The 19,825-nt window shown below is 47.0% G+C and overlaps 1 protein-coding gene across 5 annotated transcripts in view; it reads right to left on the reverse strand.

Annotated features, from left to right (window-relative positions):
• LOC141567512 (uncharacterized) overlaps positions 1-19,825 on the reverse strand; it is a 290,200-nt gene that overhangs the window by 263,054 nt on the left and 7,321 nt on the right. The gene's annotated exons all lie outside the window — the stretch shown is intronic.

Genomic DNA, 19,825 nt, shown 5'->3' on the forward strand with positions numbered 1-19,825 from the left:
CTAACATAGCTAATCTTCATTTCTCTCTTTCCTCAGGTACCAGCAGCATGGAAAGGGCTCCATGGGTTAGAGGAAGGCTGAGTTTCAATACAGACGGGACCTGGGCCCCTGAGTCACTACATGGATGAAAGCTGTCCATCAACCAAGAATATCTATTTTGGATCATGAATAAGAAATAAACTTAGATGAGGTTAAGCCACTGAAATTTGGGAACAATGGTTTAAAAAGTTAGCCTGCCCCTAACTTGTGTAGGTCCCAGTTGTACAAACTCTAAAGCAGTGAGTCAGCCAAGGTCACATAGCTAGTTAGGGATTCAAGCTTCAACGTCTTGTCCAAAGCTCTCACCATTAAAAGTCCATTAAAAGATACCACCCACCAGTGCTTAAAGCATAACAGTTTTTCCAAAGTCAGATGGATGGATGGATGGATAGATGGGTGGGGAGGCAATAATCCTGTGGTCATTTCTCTGTTCAATTGTCTCAGGTCACAGAAGGAGGACCAGAAAGGGTTTGTTTCCCTTGAAAGTGGAAAGAGCCGAGAGCCCTCAGAGAGATGGGCAATCCTATTCAGGCTGTGAGGCCTGACCCAGAACGAGTGGACCCAGTTGGAATCCCTAGGGAAATTAACCATGTAGACTCACAAGGGTCGTGGTTTCGTCTTTCTGTGCCCATGTAGCCCTTCAAGACAAGACGAAACATACACAAGTCCGCTGAGGCTGGATCTTTGTCCCCATGCAGCTTGTTAGATGGGGGTCAGCCAAATAAGAATACCACCGTGTTTATCAAGAAATAGAGGGTGTATCGGCCAGCTGGGCCAGCCCCACCCCACTCACCCCTGCTTATGCGCCCCCCCTCCCCCAGTGTGTCAGTGCACTGTGCTGAGGTGAGGAACGTTCCAGCCTCCACTCTGCCCAGGCCCCTCTCTGCAGGGCTGCAGGGGCTGAGGGCTGAGCTCCGTGAGGGGATGGCTGGGCTTCCCTCCTCTCTGCCTCTGGCAAACAAGCCCTTTAAGCCTGTCTTTATGTCCTTATCAGTGCTCCACGCAGGCCCAGGTGCCAGGCCTCATTCACTCAATTACCGTCTTCACAGGACACAATGCTCTCTTCTGAAAGCCTGCACTGGGCGCAGATAGAGATGCTTTCATGGCAAGGGTTCAGAGCTAAATCCTCTTTTGATACTGTCAGAAACTCCCTGCCAGGCTGACACTGTGTGTTAGAGGGAAGAGGGCTCACCGGCGCAGAAAGCCGAAATTAAATTAAACAGGATATTAATACCTAGTAGTTAAGGAAATGATATTTCCTTTTTTTGATTCCTCTCTCTTTTAGTGCTGAAGCCAAAAAATGCATCCCAGCTTGGCTGAACCAGCTGGGCCCTGCGTTTTTGAAAGCAAAACACCAACATAATTCTTCTGGAAGAAGAGTCTTCCGTGGGGTTCCTTTCCTACCCCCAGGCCACCCCCCGAAACACCCCCCCACTCAGGCCCTTCCAGTTTCCCTCTGTTCCACTGTAATGCAGTCTGTTTAATCCCCCTGAAGTAGGACTACGAAAGTCAGTTAAAGAGGTGGGATTATGGGTGGAGTTTTTTCTTCTCAATTTTCTAAATTTTAAAAAGTAGGGTCACGTTACTTTTATCATAGCAACTGTATTTATAGTAAAAAAAAAAAAAAAAGGAAGAAAGAAAGAAAACTCCCTTTGCCCTCCCTTTGAGTCTGCAGTCCTGTGAAAGTTCCCTATCAAATGCTTTGATAATAACAGCTCTATTATTATTGAATCTTTATTGAATGGTGTTCACTTGGCACTTTCCGTGTGCCAGGCCCTGTGCTAAGTACTGTATGTGAATCGTTTCATTTAATCCTCATGACAATTGTGTCGGGTGGGTCCCCATTCTAAAAACAATGTGTACACCATACCCACAGCAGCATCATGCATAACAGCTAAAAGGACAACAACCCAAATGTCCACCGACAGATGAATCCATTGACAGGTTAAAAAAAAAAAAGTAGTACAGTAAGTCCTCGCTTAACATAGTCCATAGGTTCTTAGAAACTGACTTTAAATGAAACGACATATAACAAAATGAGTTTTACCATAGGCTGATGGATAGAACCAAGAGTTAAGTTCCTATGGCATATTTCTGATCACAAAATCATCAACGAACTTCTAAATAAGGACCCAAAACACTAATATTAACACTGAAATAAATGTGAGCCTCTCCTGATAAGCCTCTCCTCGGCTCTAGACCCTCCAATGGAGTCCTGCCACTGCTTGAAACACAATCCAAGTCGGAATGCCATTTAGCAATAAAAAGGAATGAGCTACGGATAAGAGCTACGACATGGCCAAATCTCAATAACATCATGCTCAGTGAACGAAGCCAGGCAGACAAGACCACATGTTGTATGAGTCCACTTAGATGGAATAGCCAGAAAAGGCAAAGCTGTAAAGACAGCGAACATAGACAGTGGCTGTCTGCACGGGTGGAGGGAAACGGGGGTTAGGGTAAATGTGCATACGGGAGCATGTTGGGTGATGAAAATACCCTAAAACAGATTTAGAGCCATGGTTGCACAACGCGGTGCATTTACTTTAAAAAGCATTGAGTCATACACTTGAAAAAGGTGGATTATATGATATGCAAAACATACCTCAATTAAGCTATTTTTTAAAAATACAACCCAAGTTCTCACACAGCCTACAAGGCCCTGCTGAGGCTTCTACGATTGCTTTCAGCTACTTCTCTCCCCCTTTCTCACTCCACTAAAGTCACAGGGGCCTCTCTCCTATTCCTTGAACACATCAAATACACTCATGCCCCAGGGCCTTTGCACTTACTGTTCCTTGTCCCTGGAATTCCGTTCCCTCTGATAGCCACATGGCTTCCTCACTTTATCCAGATCTCTGCTCACGTGTCCCCAAATCCAAGGGACCACTCCTGATCCCCTATTTAGAGAAGCCCTCCTAATATTCCATCCCTTTAACCTGCTTCTTTTTTCTCCTTCGCATGTATTACCTCCTCTTGACCTTTTATGTCTTTGCTTACTCTCTCTCCACATAGCAATGTCAACTCCATGAGAGAAGGGACTTTGTTCACTGCGGGATCCCCAGTACCTGGAACAGTGGTCCATAATGAGTAGTCAATATAAATGTGTTGAATAAATGGGTGCACCATCGACTAAGACAATAGAAGCAATTCCCTCAGTAAAAAGCCTCATCGTATTAAGAAAACAAACACCTTTTTCCACCTCTCTCCCTCCCTGGTTGGCCAGCCCCAACAATGCCGAGTGGACCTCTCCAGCCACGCCATCTCTACGAAGTCTCAGGGAAATCATCCTCCTAGAGAGGGTGCCCATGGAGCTAGGGGCAGGGCTGCCATTCTGATGGGCCCAACACATTCACATTCTTTGGCATAACCTCCTGGGCACTCAACGTCACTAGTGCTATCCTGAACACAGCCTCCTGCATGCAGACTTTGAGCTGAGGGGTTCAAAGATTTCCCAGGTACAGGAGGTGAGGGAAAGGACACTGGTCCTGGCCTTCCACGTCTGCAACTGCACTCTCCCTGTTTGTTTTCTCTCTTCTCGTGAAATGAGTTTCTCTGACAACCTCCTGGCACGGAACCCTGTGGAATGGAGACTAGCAGAAAGATTGATCCCCCATAAATCAGTACAGTTCAGTCTAACAAGTAATTATGTGATTGCAACAAGCGCTGTCAGAGGGGGCAGACGGTGCCTGCCAGTTGCTCCATTCGCCCAACACCCAGACGCAACATCACATGATTTGTAGTTGCTGTTGTTAGGTTTTTTTCAAACACAAATAAATTACCCAAATTCGTGAAAAAGAATATAAAGCCCCAATTGGAAATAACGGATGGTAAAGAAGGAACAGAGGAAATGAGGGGCAACTACTCTGCCCACCCCACCCCCAGCCTCTCCTGAGCCTCTCCCTTCCCCCTATAGGCTGCTGGCAGCTTCCCTACCCTGCACTTGGCTGACTCACCTCCCTCGCCAAACTCTGCTCTGTCAGGCGCTGTCGTTTCTAAAATGTTGATATTTTGTTCATCATGAATTTTATGCATTAATTCTGAGGTTTAAAAATATTGCATTAAAATATTTTTTATCTTGATTCGAGTCTTCTGGAGCCCACTTACATCTTGCCTCATGTGCCTTACCTTAGCCTCGGCTCTGGCTGAATGAATGCATTTGTCACAAGACGACTGGTACACAGGGCTGTTGTGTTAAGTGCAGGTGAGTAGAAGGGGTGAGGGAATCTGGGTCAGCTGTATCCTCTGTCCTCCCTGTACACCATGAGTCCAGAAAACCCCCGGGGAAAAAGAGCCCCTCATTCTGCCTTGGGCAAGGGAGTGACAGGTAAGAATAAACCCCAGGACTAACACTCACTGAGCTCTCACCACACACTCTATACTATTCTAAGTGTGTACATGATTCTGTTCATTAACCTCACGATGGCTCCATGAGTACGTACTACTAGGAGCAACCATGTGAACTTGCCATTGACAGTTTCTGGCCTACACTGATGGTAGTTTCGTATGGTTTGGTCTCATAACATTATTCCCACTTTACTGATGAACAAACTGAGGCACAGACAGGGAAAGTCACTTGCCCAAAGTCCCAAAGTGATGGAGCCAGGATTCCAACCTGGGCAGTTTGTGGTAGGAGACCCTGCTCTGAATCACTCCCCTCTCCTGTTTCCCCTGCAGACCCCCTCACTGTCACAGTAGTCCTGTCCCTGATCAGATGCTGGTGGACTTTATTTTGTAAGGGGGATGCATGGTCTTGATGGATCAAAAAAGAGCTGCCCAGAAGCTTGACCCAACATAGGGCCAGATGCCCAAGAAAAGGGCTCCCTGATGACTCTTCCTGAGAGATTTGGGGTCTCTGGCTTCTCACTCAAGAGATGTGTATAGTGGACTTTCAGGTCCCTGGAGCTGGGAGGTGATGGTAGAAGGGGACACAATCAGATTCACTATTTGTGGTGGCTCACTCACAGGGAACATAGACCGTGTTTGCTTCTGGAGGACAGGGGTCCTCTGTAGACATAAGGCCACTATTTACAGGTGAGGGACACCAAAACAACGCTGCTAACTGGAAACTTCCACCCAGTCGAAATCCAGCAGTTCCTTTCCTAACATCTGAGAAGTTTCTAGACGGCAGCTAACACCAGATGGATCCATGGCCAAGCCCCAAAACCACAGCCTCAGGGTCCTTGGGCCCCCACTGGGCAGAAAACGAAAGAGGCATTGGGACCAGCACACTGGTCACTTTCAAAGATGCCACACCACAGCTGAACAATGAACCCAGGCTCAGGAAAAGGGTTTCAAGCCAGGGGTGCAGAGGGTAGAATGTGGGTGTTATTATTATTATTATTATTATTATTGTTAATAATAATAATTTATTATTATTTCAACTCTACCAGCTTAACATGACCATCAACAATCAGTCCCCAAGCGGCCCTGGATTCAGCCCCTGAGACATACGGGAGATCTGAGCTGCCACGTCCTCATCTGGCACAGCTGGTGAGCCCAAGATTGTTCAGACGGCCCTTCCTGGTCCCCAAGGGACATCTGGGCCCAGGGACTCTTCTCTGATGCACTGCAGCATCCCACTCCCCACCATTACCATTTCGGATTTAATAGTTAACACAAGGCCTCTGCAGGGGGCCCCAGTGAGCAGAGTCAAAATAAAGCAAAACTGCAAATCTGCAATTACCCTGCCTTCATTTTCTCCCCCATTTTGGCAGGCAGATGACATAAGCAGGACTTAGGGAGTTAATCTCTCAAGCTCCTCCCCTGGTTGCCCCAGCTCCCCACGTCTCTGTCTTTTGTGCAAGTTTAATAAAATAAATTTTGAATATCAATAAAGTACGTCCTATTTTTCTTGGCATGTCCCGGCCCCGCTCCATCTTTCTATTTCAGAAGTCATGCTACAGACAGATCACTTTTCCACAGATCATTGATGTGGTGCCATGAGGGCTGCACGTGATTTGCTAAAATGCTCCAAAGGTATTCAAATTTCTTTAAAGAAGAAATTCAATTTATGTGCATTTATATTACAATGTCTGTCAGGAAGAAAGGTTATAATCACCAGCATATTTTAGATTTACATTTTCTTCTGTACATGAGGTAATGGTATTAGAGGGAAACGATGAAGCTTAGAGTTGAATTGGACGCATGGTCCTATTTTCATTGCTGCTAAAAGCAGGTTTTTGAAGTTCTTGAGGAAAGCATATGTTAGCATATGTTAGGGAAATATCAAGAACAGGAGGCTGGGTGGCTGAGTTTAAAACATTTGTCTTTCCTTCTGGCCTCTCCATGTGGGGCACAGATAGGCTATTTCTCTACACGTCGACTTCTCAGGAAGCATTTGGGGTTTCAGCACCTGACACAGAGTCAGGAACAGAGTCCAGACTATGTGGGTATGTTCCAAGGGCACTGCCCTTCCTCACCCACGGAATGCCCAACAGCCAACTCAAGACCCCGTGAGGACAGGAAGGGGTCAACCACTAACTCACCCAGGAAGAATCCTAGGTCCTGGATATTTTTAAACAACTTCCAGAGCTTTCTCTGGGGGAAAATGTATCAATCATGCGTGCCCTGGAAGCTTCTGACTTCAACTCTTTCAACAACTGATGGACCAGTTCAAGCAAGATGGCAGCTGATCCTGCTTCATGTAAACAAAAGGCTGGACTTTGTTTCTTGTCTAAGATCCAAAGCCAATAACAGGCAAAACCAGGATTCCAATCCAGAAGGCGTGATTCCACGGGCCATGGTGTTAATCCAGTTGCCTTGGGCCATTCAGATGGAGACCACATTTAGAATTCTTGAGCCATGCTCCCCAAATGAGGATTTGTGGGAAGCTCAGTGGACACATGGTCCTCAGTGATACTGACCAGGACCTCAGCGTCTCACTCTTCTGCTCCATGGTAGAGACTCGGACAACTGGCCTCATTGCTTTTAAATGACGCATTTAAAAGATTGGGTGAGGGAAGGACAACTTTTTCCCAACTTCTCTCCCATCGTTAAAAAATATATATCTTGTTTGATGTGTATTTTTGACGGGATGTCACCATCTCTTTCACTGTGTTTCCCCATAATATAAAAGTAATAACTATTGAGTATAGAACATTTGGGAACTAAGCAGAACATATGGGCAAGCTGAAAACAATTAAAATCCTTAATTCTATCTCCTGAAGGCAACTATTCTTAACATTTCGGTATATATCTTTCTATGTATCTATATATGTATACATGGTATATACATATATCATATTTACAATGTATTTTATATCAATATACTTTCATAAAAGTGAAATCACATTGTTTTAATGACATATTGGTTCCCAAGAGATTATGAGCATCTTTTTATATCATTGAATAGTCTTCTACAACATAATTTTAACAGCTACATAGCATTCCTCTCTATGGCTGTACCTTAAAGGATTTAACCAATCCCCTCTTGTTGGACATTTAGGTTAGTCCCAATTTTTCACAAGTATAATGATACCACAATGTACATTCATGCAGCTAAATCTTTGCTCCAATCCACAATTATTTACTTAGGACAAATCCCTAAAAGTGAAATGTGGGGGTCATGGGATATGTATATTTTAATTCTTTTAGTCAAGATTGACACACTGTCTCCAGAAAGGTAGTACCACATACTTTCTCCATCAGCAGTGTGTGAGGTTCCATGTTTTACTGACCTAAACTCTTAACTTAATTGGTTCAGAAAGCCTTTGATACGTTTTTGCTCTGCCTGGAGAAATGTAGACAATGGATTTCATGAGCATTTGGCCTCCTTCTGGGGCAACAGGGACACTTGCGTTGGTTCCGCCTTTTGGCTATTGTGAACAATGCAGCCTCACTTCTGCCACATTCTGGAAGTCAAAGCCAGCTCAGCCTTGAGAGAGTGGACAAAGGGACCTCACCGCGCAGTGGCAGGGCAGAATCATTGCACTGTGAGGCCACGGATGCAGGGGCCATTCATCCAGGCCATTTTATAATATACTACCTATTATGGAAGCAAACGACAGCACTGACATCCAGAAAGACCTGGACAGAAGCACAGTGACTTTAACAGGTGATGAGTGCAAAGTCCAGAATATGGTCCAGGAATTACTCGCACGTGCACAGGAAGGGGAAGTGGGCGTGTTTGTGGCACACAGATTTGGGGTGAGCGAACTATTGCTTCCTTCCAAATCAAAGACGTAATGAGTTTAGCACTGTGTTTATGAGTTGAATAGAAACAAACCCTGTGTAATGAGTGCAACGGTCTGTGCAGCAGATGAAATGGAATTAGAAAAAGGAGCTGAAATGGAGCAGCGGACCTGAGTCCGGGTCTCCCCAACACCTAAAGAAAAACTAGCTGTGCTACCCGACCCTAAGTTAATGCTGCACCTTCTCCACGCTTAAGTGGTCTCAACAGGAAAATGGAAATCGTGGCATCTATCTTGTCATGAATAGATGATGAACTAGTGTTTGTGAAAGTCATTTAAAAAAATAAGAAAAAACATTATTATGCATTGCTCCATCCTCCTTCCCCGGGTGCTCTCTTTCAAGGAGCCACACACTCCTTTCTGGTGTCCAAGTCTCCCTTGCCTTCCCATCTGGGGTCACTGACAATGGCCTTGTCTTTGCTTTATATGATTTCTCTCTGAAGTACAGCCAGGTGCCCCCAAAGACTGAAGAGCTAAGTTTACCAGGATGCTTCCTGGTACATTTCGATTTCAAAGTGCACTGCGGGTCCTGGACGCATGTTAAACAGTAAGGACGACCACAACAGAAACGGCCAGCTGTCCCTGCCTCCTTGCTATTTACTCTCTATTTTCCTGTCCCCTGTGAGGGGTGAGTGAACACAGACCCACAGAGCACTATTCAGACCAGAATGAAGGCTGCCTGCCTTGACACTACACCTCAATTAGAAGACCCTGAATGAAAGGCAGGAGGAGAGATAGCCTCCCTGAGCCTCAGTTTCTTCATCTGCATAATGGGGTGATGCAGAGCCAGGATTAGGGTGAGGTGAGTGAGGCTGAATCATGCAAATGCAGGGTAGGATGCTGTCTCATTTAAAATTTTGATAAACTGGGGTGTCCTTCCCTATGCCCCCCACCAAACTGAGGTCAGTAGCACCTAGTTCCCTCCCACGGTGCCAGGATCCGATCACGGCAGTTGTCCCTTTTATGAAGCTCCGTCTCCTCCACCAGGCCCAGATAGGGACTCCACCCAGCTCGCTCACACTCTGTCCCCAAGGCCCAGAGCAGAGCCTGGCACAGAACAGACACTTGAAGAGTGTTGATGGAATGAAAAACACACGAGTGCAGGAACAGAGAACTGACGTAACCAAAGGCCTGCATTCAAATCCAGCTCCATCTTCTGATTGGCAGGTTTCTCCTCTGCAAATGGCTTAGTCGGACTTCCTATCTCACGGTTGCTGCAGGCTTCAATGAATGAAACGCCAAACCCGATGTCTGGCACATAGAAAGTGCTCAGTAAATAGTAACTTGTTTTTTTTCTTTTTCTTTCAAATCCTAGAATCCCAAAGAAGTAGCCCAGGGCTTCTCCACATCAGCACAATTGACATTTGGGACCAGATAATCCTTTATCGTGGGGACTGTCCTATGTGTTGTAGGATGTTTAGCAGCATCGCTGGCCTCCACCCACTATGTGCCAGTAGCACCCTCCAGTGTGACAATCAAAAAAAAAAAAAAGTCTCCAGGCATAACCCAATGGCCCCTGGGGGGCAAAACTGCTCTGTGGTTGAGAACACCGATGTAGCCTTTGACCCAGATTTTTTTTTTTTTTTTAAGAAAAAAAGGGATGACTCATATGATGTTCTTATTTTCTCAGTACTCTACAACATAAATGGATTCAGGTTGGGTGGACAACGATTAAAATAAGAAAAATAACAGCAGTGTTATGATAATAGATGACATTAACTGAGTACAGACTAGGCTGTGTTGTATATCACCTCTGAGGAGAGCTGTTATCATTCCATTTTCCAGAGGAGGAAACTGAGGTTCAGAGGGGTCTGATGACTTGCCCAGGGCCACACTCCAGTGAGTGGCAGGTCTGGAATTCCAACCAGGTGGGTCTGGCTCCAGAACATGCATCTTTCCCACAAGTCCATTCTTGTTCTTTCACAACTCTCTCCATCCCCATTCCAGTCTCTGGCAGCATGCTGTCCACTTGCCTGCATTGCTCCTCACCTCTCAGCCCTCCTCCCCCAACCAATGTTCAAGAATGAAAATATCTGAGAAAATCGGCTGAATTTCCAAACGCTTACATCCAAACGTCTGGAAGGCTCTTGCATGGGTGATTCAATTAAGGGAAAGTATGCTTAAACAGAAAGTGCCCCTGCCAAATTGAATTCTTGTTTGCCCGCCATGTTGTTTTTGGATGAAGAAAAGGACCCTCCATATATAGTTAGAGCCAAGATGATTCTGCCCTTCAAGGCCGCATGCAGGCTGTGTGGGACCCCAGGATCCTTCTCTGCATTGAACCTCTGAAGCTCCCTTGGGAAAGTATCTCCACTTATGCCACCCAGGCCACCCCCCTGCAGGGTCCGGAACCCGCCCACCAAGGTGACGAGGGCTGCAGACACCAAGAGTCCTGTCACTGCTCCTCAGAGTGGCCCTGGACCAGCGGCAGCATTGCCACCTGGGAGCTTTTAGAAATGCAGATACTCAGACCTATGAAATTACAAAGGGTGGGGATGGGGCCCAGTGGCCTGTGTGCACGAGTCCTCCAGGAGATTCTGATGCCACTGGTCTTGTCCCACACTGGTCTTCAGACTTTCCTTGGATGGGCCTCACTGGAAGGATAGAGTTCTCTCCAATTTTGGCCAAAATGAAGAATTTGGGATCCAAGAAGGAGAAAGGAGTTATCCAAATCTTGGATGCCAAAGATTTAGAAAGGAAGGGATGGAATGGGAAGAACACGGAGCCAAAGGAGGGGGTAAGGACACGATGACCCAGCAGTGCCATTGGTACTCGCAGGTGAGCAAAGGACAGATATCAGAAACGAAAGGGGCCAATATCTCTTCTTGGGTCTCTGTGCCTTCAGTCTTGCCCACAGAGCTGTCAAAGTGGTCTTTCTAAGTCACAAATCAATTATGTCGCTCTGTTCCAAGGCTCCCCATCGACTTCAGGCTGAGGTCTGAAACTCCCCAACACAGCCCTCTGTAACCTGGCCCTGCTACATCCCCGGCCCGGACCTGGTACTGAGCGCCCCATAGTACCCACCACTTGCAGTTCCCACACTCTGACTGGTCTCTTTTGGTCTCCAGACTCCAAATGCCTTTCCCTCTCCCTGTGCTTACTCATCTACAGGTGCGTCTCATAGGTACCTGCTCCCAAGAAGTCAACCCCAGAAGTCAATGGCAATACCCCCTACCCCCACCCAATTCGGGTACAAAAGATGTCCATCTGCCTTCAACTCTTCTTAACTTTAAGGTCAAAGGATAGACATTTCAGCAATGCCATACCATTCGGGTGGCCACCAGGAACTACTCAGAAGAAAGGTGGCACCGTGTGGTATGCCCAGCGTGTAATGAGAGAAATGTGGGGATCTGGAGTCTCCTACTGGGAGAAAAGTTATCACCCTGTATCCCAGCATTTCAAACCCCTCTGGCCCATCACTAGGGTGTGCCTCCGTTTTGACAACCCTAGTCCTTATTTCCAGGTGGACTTTCCTAATTGCTGCCTATGTTGAGCCTCTGAGTTAAGAAGCTACACCCCCATTTCCAAGAAGAAAAGTTCAGGGCTTTTACTTCAGCCTGTACTCATGGATGAAGATGTATGGTAACTATCCCCCAGTCTGCTTTAATATTTAGCCAGCATCTAAGTCAGGGAGCACTCATTTTTCATTGACCATTCATTACGCTGGTTCTCCACAATCAAACACGACGTTGAGATGTCTTTTTCCAACTTCCCAAATCACTTGTGCTTTGCAGTCCACTCACTGTAGCCCAAAGGAACAAGCTCTGCAATACTGAGAACCACCCAAGGCGTGGAGTGCCCACCAGCTACAGAAGACACTAAGTGGTGGGGAGGCCCCTGGAGAAACGCGTTATGGTGAGAAAGGAGGAGAAGCAACAAGGGCAAAGTCAGAAGGCCAATGGCAGTGCCAAGACCAGACAGGTAAGTGGCAAGGGAGAGGCTGGGTCCTGTGCCAACATATGGCGAAGTGACACATGTTTCTGCTTTAAGTGATCCGCTTTTACCTTGAACATTGAAGATGAAAATTACGTGCATTACCATAGCTCAGTTTACAGGGATTGGGTACATCTGTTTTGGAAATGTAAAACAAAATGGAGTAACATCATTATATCTCTTACCAGAATTGGAGAAATTAGTCGGTAACGGCCTGGATTGCCTGAACACTACCACCACGTTTCACATTCCTCACACTTGGTGGGGAAGGCATTTGGCTGGGGGAGGGAAGAACTACCCTCCAAAAATGCCAGGAGGCACAGAGACACAGCCCAGATCCCCTGGTGGCCAGGTAGCAAAAGCCTGGCCATTTCCACCCCCACCCCTCGCCCCCAAGCCCACGCCCGGCCTGACACCCCACTGCAACTTGCTCGCCAAGATTTTCACACTGACCTCTGAGGTCCAGCCAGAAGGGAGAAGACTGGCACGTTCGATTATTGCTTCAATAATAAGCGAATGGTTTCTGGGTTTGCTATTTACACTGCTCTCTGGGAGAGAAAACAAGTCTTCCAACTGGAGTACTCCAATTTCTACTATTTATCCAAGATTACACATATAATCCCATAATAAAACACCATTCCTGCCCAGAAAGCAGAGTGATTGCCTACAGATGTGCCCAAACCAAAACATCTGTACATCCAAAATGGCCACCGGCGTGATATTCTATCCACGTCTAGGATGATGATCGAAATGGCTAATTAACTTCTGAAACTTTCCGAGTGGAAATCCCACAGTGGGAATGAGCAGGCACGCTGGTGACAGTCTCAGAGTCACCACCTCTCGATGCGATGCCCGAGATAGAAAGCTGTGCTGGGCCTGACTTCAAGTGCCACCTTGTAGGCTGAGGAAGTTTGGCTCCAACAGCATGCCGTCACTGACACGTGAAAACAAAATGCTTTCCTAATGGTTCCTGGCACAGCGTCAGGAAAATACCTCATCTGAATTTTTATTCAGCTGACAAATGATGTGCATCCCTGCCTTTATCGGGCTGCTTATATTAAATATCTGAGTGCAACAAAGATTTCTTAATTTGCTCGTTTCTCTTGGTACCATTTAGAATGAGAGCTTAGAATGAAAACGTATCGCGAGGCAAGAGAGATACCTACCTGCTCATAGCAAACCCCTGGAAATTGCTGGGCCCCACTGGATCATATCCCATAATCATCTCAGCTCTACCTTGATTTGTCTTTCAATATACTGTTTAAAAATGTAACCCAATCACCGAGCCCAACAAGCAGTCTGTTTATTATTACTTTTGATAGAAAGGTTCATAACATCCTGTAATGTGTGTGCATTTTTTATTCTGTTTGGCTACTAGACACTGAAACCATTTGGGACATTTATTAAAATGCAGTCAGCAGCTCCTTAGGATGAGGTTAATGTGGGATTTATGCCTCTGTGGTGCTCCATGCGCAAAGCGGTAATAATGCTTGTTTAGTACTTAGTTCACGTATAAAATGGTTGGCTATAAAAATCGAAGAGATACAAAGATTGGCTAAAAAAGCACAGAATGGGGAGTGATTTCTTCAAGTTGAGGGCTTAGATAGGACACCAGGAGAGAAGGAGAAATTTATTTTAATGGGAAATCTAATTCTCTGGTTGCATGAGACAGGCTGGGGAGTGGGGGCTCCCAGAAACCTGGTTTGACAGACCCAAGGCTGCCAACCTGCCCAGGGACACTTGCGCCAACTGCACGAACAAGCGATGCTTTCCGTGTGGCCACGCTTTGTCCTCAAGCCTCCCTAGTTCCTTTCTACCCCAAAGGCCTGTGGCCTTCACACAGAGACAAGCCTGTGAGAGAGCCAGAGGGCTGGGGGCAGAGCCAGTCAGACATCCAGGCTCAGGCCCCTCCGGTATCCAAACCAGATGGACCCAGCAAGACGGGGATAAAAATTCCAAACACCTTCCTAAGGGTTGGCCGGGCGTCTGGGCAGCAGGCAGAGCACGCATGTTTCCTACACATGTTGGTGATGTGCTTGCATCCAAGAGCGGAAGTGATCCAGAAAACCCCTGGAAACCGCCCAGCGCCATCCCTGGTTAGGAAAACCTGCCGGTTCAGGGAGCCGCTTCCTAGCCAGGGCAGAGGGAGGCCAGGGTCCTGCTGCCCTGCGGGAAAGGCGGGCATTCGGGGGACCTGTGAACTGGGGGGGGGGGGGTCTCTTCTCCAGCTGCACCTCAGCTCACTTCACTGCGGCAGTGGGTGTGCTGTGAGGAGGATCGAACCCCTTCTCCCCCCACGGCCACTGGGTGATGGTGATGGGAAGCTGGACTGGAGGCTGTGGGCTCCCTCCCTCCCCGGCGTGGGCAGGCGGGCTGAAAGTAAGTGAGCAGCAGCAGCTGAGATGCTGGCCTCTCCCTCTGCAAGAGGCAGGAGCCCTCTCACTGGTCTCCCTGCAACTGCTCTCACTCCGTCAATGCATTGTCCCACAGCAGCCCCAGGCGTCATCTTTACATAGAAGTCAAACCAAGTCATCTCTCGCTATTCAAACCCTCCCGGGGTTTCCCACGGCACTCAAGGAACATCCAAAGTCCTTCCCAGAGTGCACGAGGTCCTATGTAATCTAGTTCCTGCCTCTTCCCACCATTTCATGTCCATTTCCTCTCCCCCTGGCTCACGTTGTGGCAGCCTCCTTCCCATCCGTCCTCTGCACCCAGACTCAGGGCCTTTGCACAGGTGTCCCCTGCCCAGAATTCTGTTGCCACAGATATCTGCATGGCTACCTCTTCATAATAAATATCTCAACTTAAATACCTCCTCCTCGTAGAGACCTCGTCTTGCCCCCCCAATGGAAAGCGGGCCCCCTTCACTCTTTCACAGCACCCTATTTTAATTATCAGTGAAGCATTTAGTGTTACTCCCCCTCCCCTTCTTTGTTTACTGTTATTTAGTTGTTGATTCAGCCTCTCTGCACTAGGATATATGTTTTTTGAGGGCAAGGGCCTCGCCTGCCCTCTTCACCCCTGTAGGCCAGCTCCTCGAGCCAGGCCAGCACAAAGTAGGTGTGACTAGGTAGTTCCTGGGTGGATGAAGGGCAGCAGTCACCGTGTTCCAGGGGCTGTCAGTGCCTCACAAACATGATCTCATTCAAACTTTGTGACAATCCTGCACTCTGGCTACCGAGCTATTACTATACCCATTCTACAGACCAGGAACAAACGCAGCTACATGAAGTACTTTGCCTCCGGTCACACATCAAGCAAGAGGAAGCCGTGAGGACGCCAGCTAAGGTTGTTTCTGAGCCCGGAGTTGGCATTCTCCACCAGCAGGCCACACAGCCTAAATTTGTGGGTGACCCACAGGAGGATGCTGTGTGCCCTGCATAACCGGAGTAAAAGGCAGTTCAGGCGGTTTTAGAAGAGCTTCTGGGCAACTGGTCCTGGACCCACTCCCTGGCTTTCCCCACCCTGAAGCTAGTCTGCATTCCTGGGCTCAGTGGGCGCCATGTATAAATTTAGCTTATGTGAGCTCCCACACGGCTAATGCAAGAGCACACATTCTCCTCCCTGGCCTTCCCTCTGTGAACCCCAACCCCACTCCAAAGCACCCTCCTAGACCAGCCCAGGCTCCCCTCACCACACCTTTCACAAGGCTCCCATGTACACACACACTGTCCTGCCCCAATTTTTCACTGTTCCCATCATCCTCTCCCCACCCCACACCCTAAAGTGATGACTTTTTTTTTTTTTTTTCTGCACAGCACAAACCACAGCAGGCCATGAGAAAGAGATGGAAAGAGCAGCCAACTTGACTGCCAATCAAATTTCTAAAAATGGGTCCTCTGGCTTCCGACAGCTTTCACTACGTGCCTGTGGCTCATTTGAGGAATTATACTCGGGTACCATTTGCACTCCTGGCACCGCATCTCCAGCATGTGTATCAGACACGTCCCGGGGCGGGGTGGTTTGCTTAGTTACACTGGATGACGAATGTTTCCACAGCTGCAAACAAGACACTTTTGCTAAGAAGTCGGGGCTGTTGGAAAAGCATGAGGACCTTATTATTGGTGGTTGAATGAAGAAAGAGAAGGAAGGGGGCCGAGATGCTTCTAGACAACATCAGAGCAAATGGCAAGTCTAAGAAAGACAAATAGCCTAAGCTTCTACCGGGATCTGAACAGGCAAGGCATTTTACTGGAAATATACCAGGTAATTAGATTAAAACTGGCAGAGCTCCGCAGTGTGCACCACTCTAAAAACAATACTAAGAGCTAGCATGCATCAAGGGCTTGGTATACGCCAAGCATCTATATTCCTTCCCTCCATCCTCGCAATAGCTCTACGGAGTCAGATATGCTCATTGTTACAGATGAGGACCAGGAGGCACAGGAAGATTAAGTAACTCGCCAGGGCAAGGAATGGAACCCGAGCGCCACGCGACATCTGTCAGACTCTTAGCTGTGATGCTCACCGCTTCCATCCTCTACTCTTCACATTTAGGTGAAGAAAAGGGGTTTGGAACCCAACTGCACAGAATCATCTGGGGTGCTCTTTTAAAAACAAAACAAAACAAAAAACACCCCTGCCCAGACCCCAGCTCAGACCAATTCAATCAGAGTCCCTGGCAGTGGGCCCCCAGGCACTGGTATTTTTTTCAAAAGGTGATTTAATGTGCAACCGGACTGGACGTCCATTGCTCTAAACTAGTGCAATGGTGCTCAAAGTGGGGTTCCCGGGACCAGCAGCAGTAGCACCGGGGGACCTGTGAGAAATGCAAACTTTAGAGCCCTACCGTAGACCTGTCGGATCAGAAACTATGGGGCGGGAATGGAGCCCAGCAACTAACATTTTAGCAACCCTTCTGGGGAATTCTGAAACATACTAACACTTAAAAATCACTGCTCTGGACATGGACATGCTAATATGTCTTCCAGATCCTGATTTCAATTCTTTTGGATATAGTTCCAAAAATGGGACTGCTGTATCATACGCATATAGTAGTTTTATTTTTAATTGTATGAAAAATATCCATGTTATTTTCCACGGCAGCGGCACCATTTTGCATTCCTCCCAGTTTCTCCACATCCTCACCAGCACTTGTTGTGTTTTGTTTTGCTTTTATATAACGCCAACCTGACGTGTGTGAAGTGATCTTTCACTGTGGTTTTGGTTTGCATCTCCCTGACGATTAGTGACAAAGAGCATTTTTTTTCCCCATATGCCTGTTGGCCATTTGCATACCCCTATGTTCACTGCAGCATTATTCACAATGGCTAAGATGCAGAAACCACCACAATGTCCATTGGTGGATGAATGGAGAAAGAAAATGTGGTCTAGCCACACAATGGAATACTATGCAGCCTTCAAAAAGGAAAACCTGCCATTTGCAACAACAACAACAAGGGTGGACATAAAGGACATTACACTAAGTGAAATAAACCAGACACACAAAGACATGATTCCGCTTACACAAGGCATCTAAAATAGTCACGTTCATAAAATCAAAGACTAGAATGGTGGTTGCCAGGGCCTGGGTGGAGAGGGGAAAAGGGGGAGTTATTAATCGACAGGCATAAAGCTTTGGGTAAGTAAAATGAATAAGCTCTAGAGATCTGCTTACAACATTGTACCTCGAGTTAACAATAACAGTAAAATTTGTTGAGGAGAGATCTCATGTTGTGTTCCTATTACCACAAAGGTTTTTTAAAAAGCATTGACTTTTCTAGAATATCAACTGCATCAAAGCAGGGACCTTGTACGTTTTGTTCCTCTGTGTATTTTCAGCACCTCGCCTCAAAATATTTACAAAATGAATGAATGACTACGTGTAACATGATGTTGGTGACATTGCCATTACATGAAGAAAACTGAAACTGGTAAGGATTTAGATCTTACTTTGCAAAATAAGTATTCACTTAGCTATCTATATTGGCAAGATTAAAATCTTTTCACTCCAGAAGTGTTTAGTTTGGTTTTTTTTTCCAAACAGGCAACAGAGACAATGAAATTAACACCAACCGCAGAGGTAATTGCTGGCCTGGCCCCTGCTGTTATCAGTCCTGGTTAAGTAGGCCAGTAGCTAATCTGCAAGGCTGTTTCATTTTCTGCCATCACACCCCCAGAGGGCAGAGAGGGCTGCCCGTCATGAACAAAGACAGGATAATTTTCCTCGCAGTTGAAAGAGTCAATCCTGCATTCTTCTGCCCAGCCCAACACCCAGACAGAGCTGTAGCTTCATCAGACAGAATTAAGTAGGCTGCCAGCTCCACTCATTAAACGATGGAAATACGTTGTATCTTTCCGCAGTAGCCTGCTTTCCTCACAATTCCCCTTCCACAGCCTAACCACAATTTTACTGTGTGAAAAATGACTGGGAATCGCAACAGTACTGCAAGGGAGCAATGATTAAATTTGTCCCCACAATTAATGTGTCTGTGATGGGCAGAGGGGAGGGGCGGGAGGGCTGGAGAAGGGGACGTTATAGAGTGATCAACAATCAATGGTGGGAAGGTGACCTGACACCACAGTCTTCTGGGACTGTAATCAATATCACTCTGGCTTCAGGGAGCCCCTCTCAACCCATGCGGCTTCATTTCAATAGTTTATTCTTGTATAAATACCTTAAATAAACAGTGCGAGGAGAACACTCAGGGATACTTCAAATTACATCCGTATCACGCAAGGGCAAAAGCTAGTTCCACTGCGGAGAATCTGCCTCTCAGAACCAAACAAGCTTCTCCTTTAAAAACCTCAGAATTGGTTATTTACACACTCCACAACTTTGCATTTAATGCCACGTCCCGATTATCATAAGCATTTCCAATTTGACAGAACCCGACTACAGTGAATATGCAAGCTCTTCTAATTTCCGACGCGACTAACTGGAGATGGCGGAAAGCGAAGATTTCTGTTTGTGATTTGAATAGGATAATGCCTGTATGTCTCCAAGCTCGGGCCGTTTTCTAGGAACACATGTTGTCTTGAAAACCTGGCTGACCCTCTTTAGAAATCATTAAAATTATAAGGGCCAAGATTTTTGTTGTCACTCTTGGTTGACCCCCTCCCTTCCTCTGGTAAGGGGAAGGAAGGAGGATTTTGTGGAGCAGTTGTGCTGTGGAAAACAATGCGGCCCCATTGATATGGGTCCAGTCTGCAGGTTGGCGAGAAGCAGCATCAATTACATGCAGATCAATTTAATCACAAACAGCAGAGCAGACTGAAAACAAAGGCACTCCCAGAGCTGCTGGGCCTGCGGGCACACAAGGGAGGCGGTTACCCTTGGGGAACTCCCCCACCCCCCAAATAGTGCTACTGAGAGAGCCTTCCTCCTGGGGAAGGTCCTGGGACTCCCGCCGCTCAACTGCAAACATGTATGCTGCATTTCCCACTTCTCTCTATGTCCACTGCTGCCACCAATCCTGGGGCACCAAGCGTGGACCCAATCCAGTTCTGCTTCCACTCTTGCCCACCCCAATCCATTCCCCACAGGACAACCAAAGTGGTCTTTAAGAAATTATACAGCTGATCTTGACACATCTGTGTTTAAAACCCTCACGTGTTGCCCCGTCCCACCTGGGATGAGCAGGAAGTGGTCACCTCGCCAACACCGCGCCCACTACTCTCCCACTCAATCATCTGTGCTCTGGAGGCGATGGTCTCCCCTC

This window comes from Rhinolophus sinicus, chromosome 8, assembly GCF_057876585.1.
Source record: "Rhinolophus sinicus isolate RSI-liver-muscle chromosome 8, RSI-T2T, whole genome shotgun sequence".
In the NCBI taxonomy this organism is placed as follows: domain Eukaryota; kingdom Metazoa; phylum Chordata; class Mammalia; order Chiroptera; family Rhinolophidae; genus Rhinolophus; species Rhinolophus sinicus.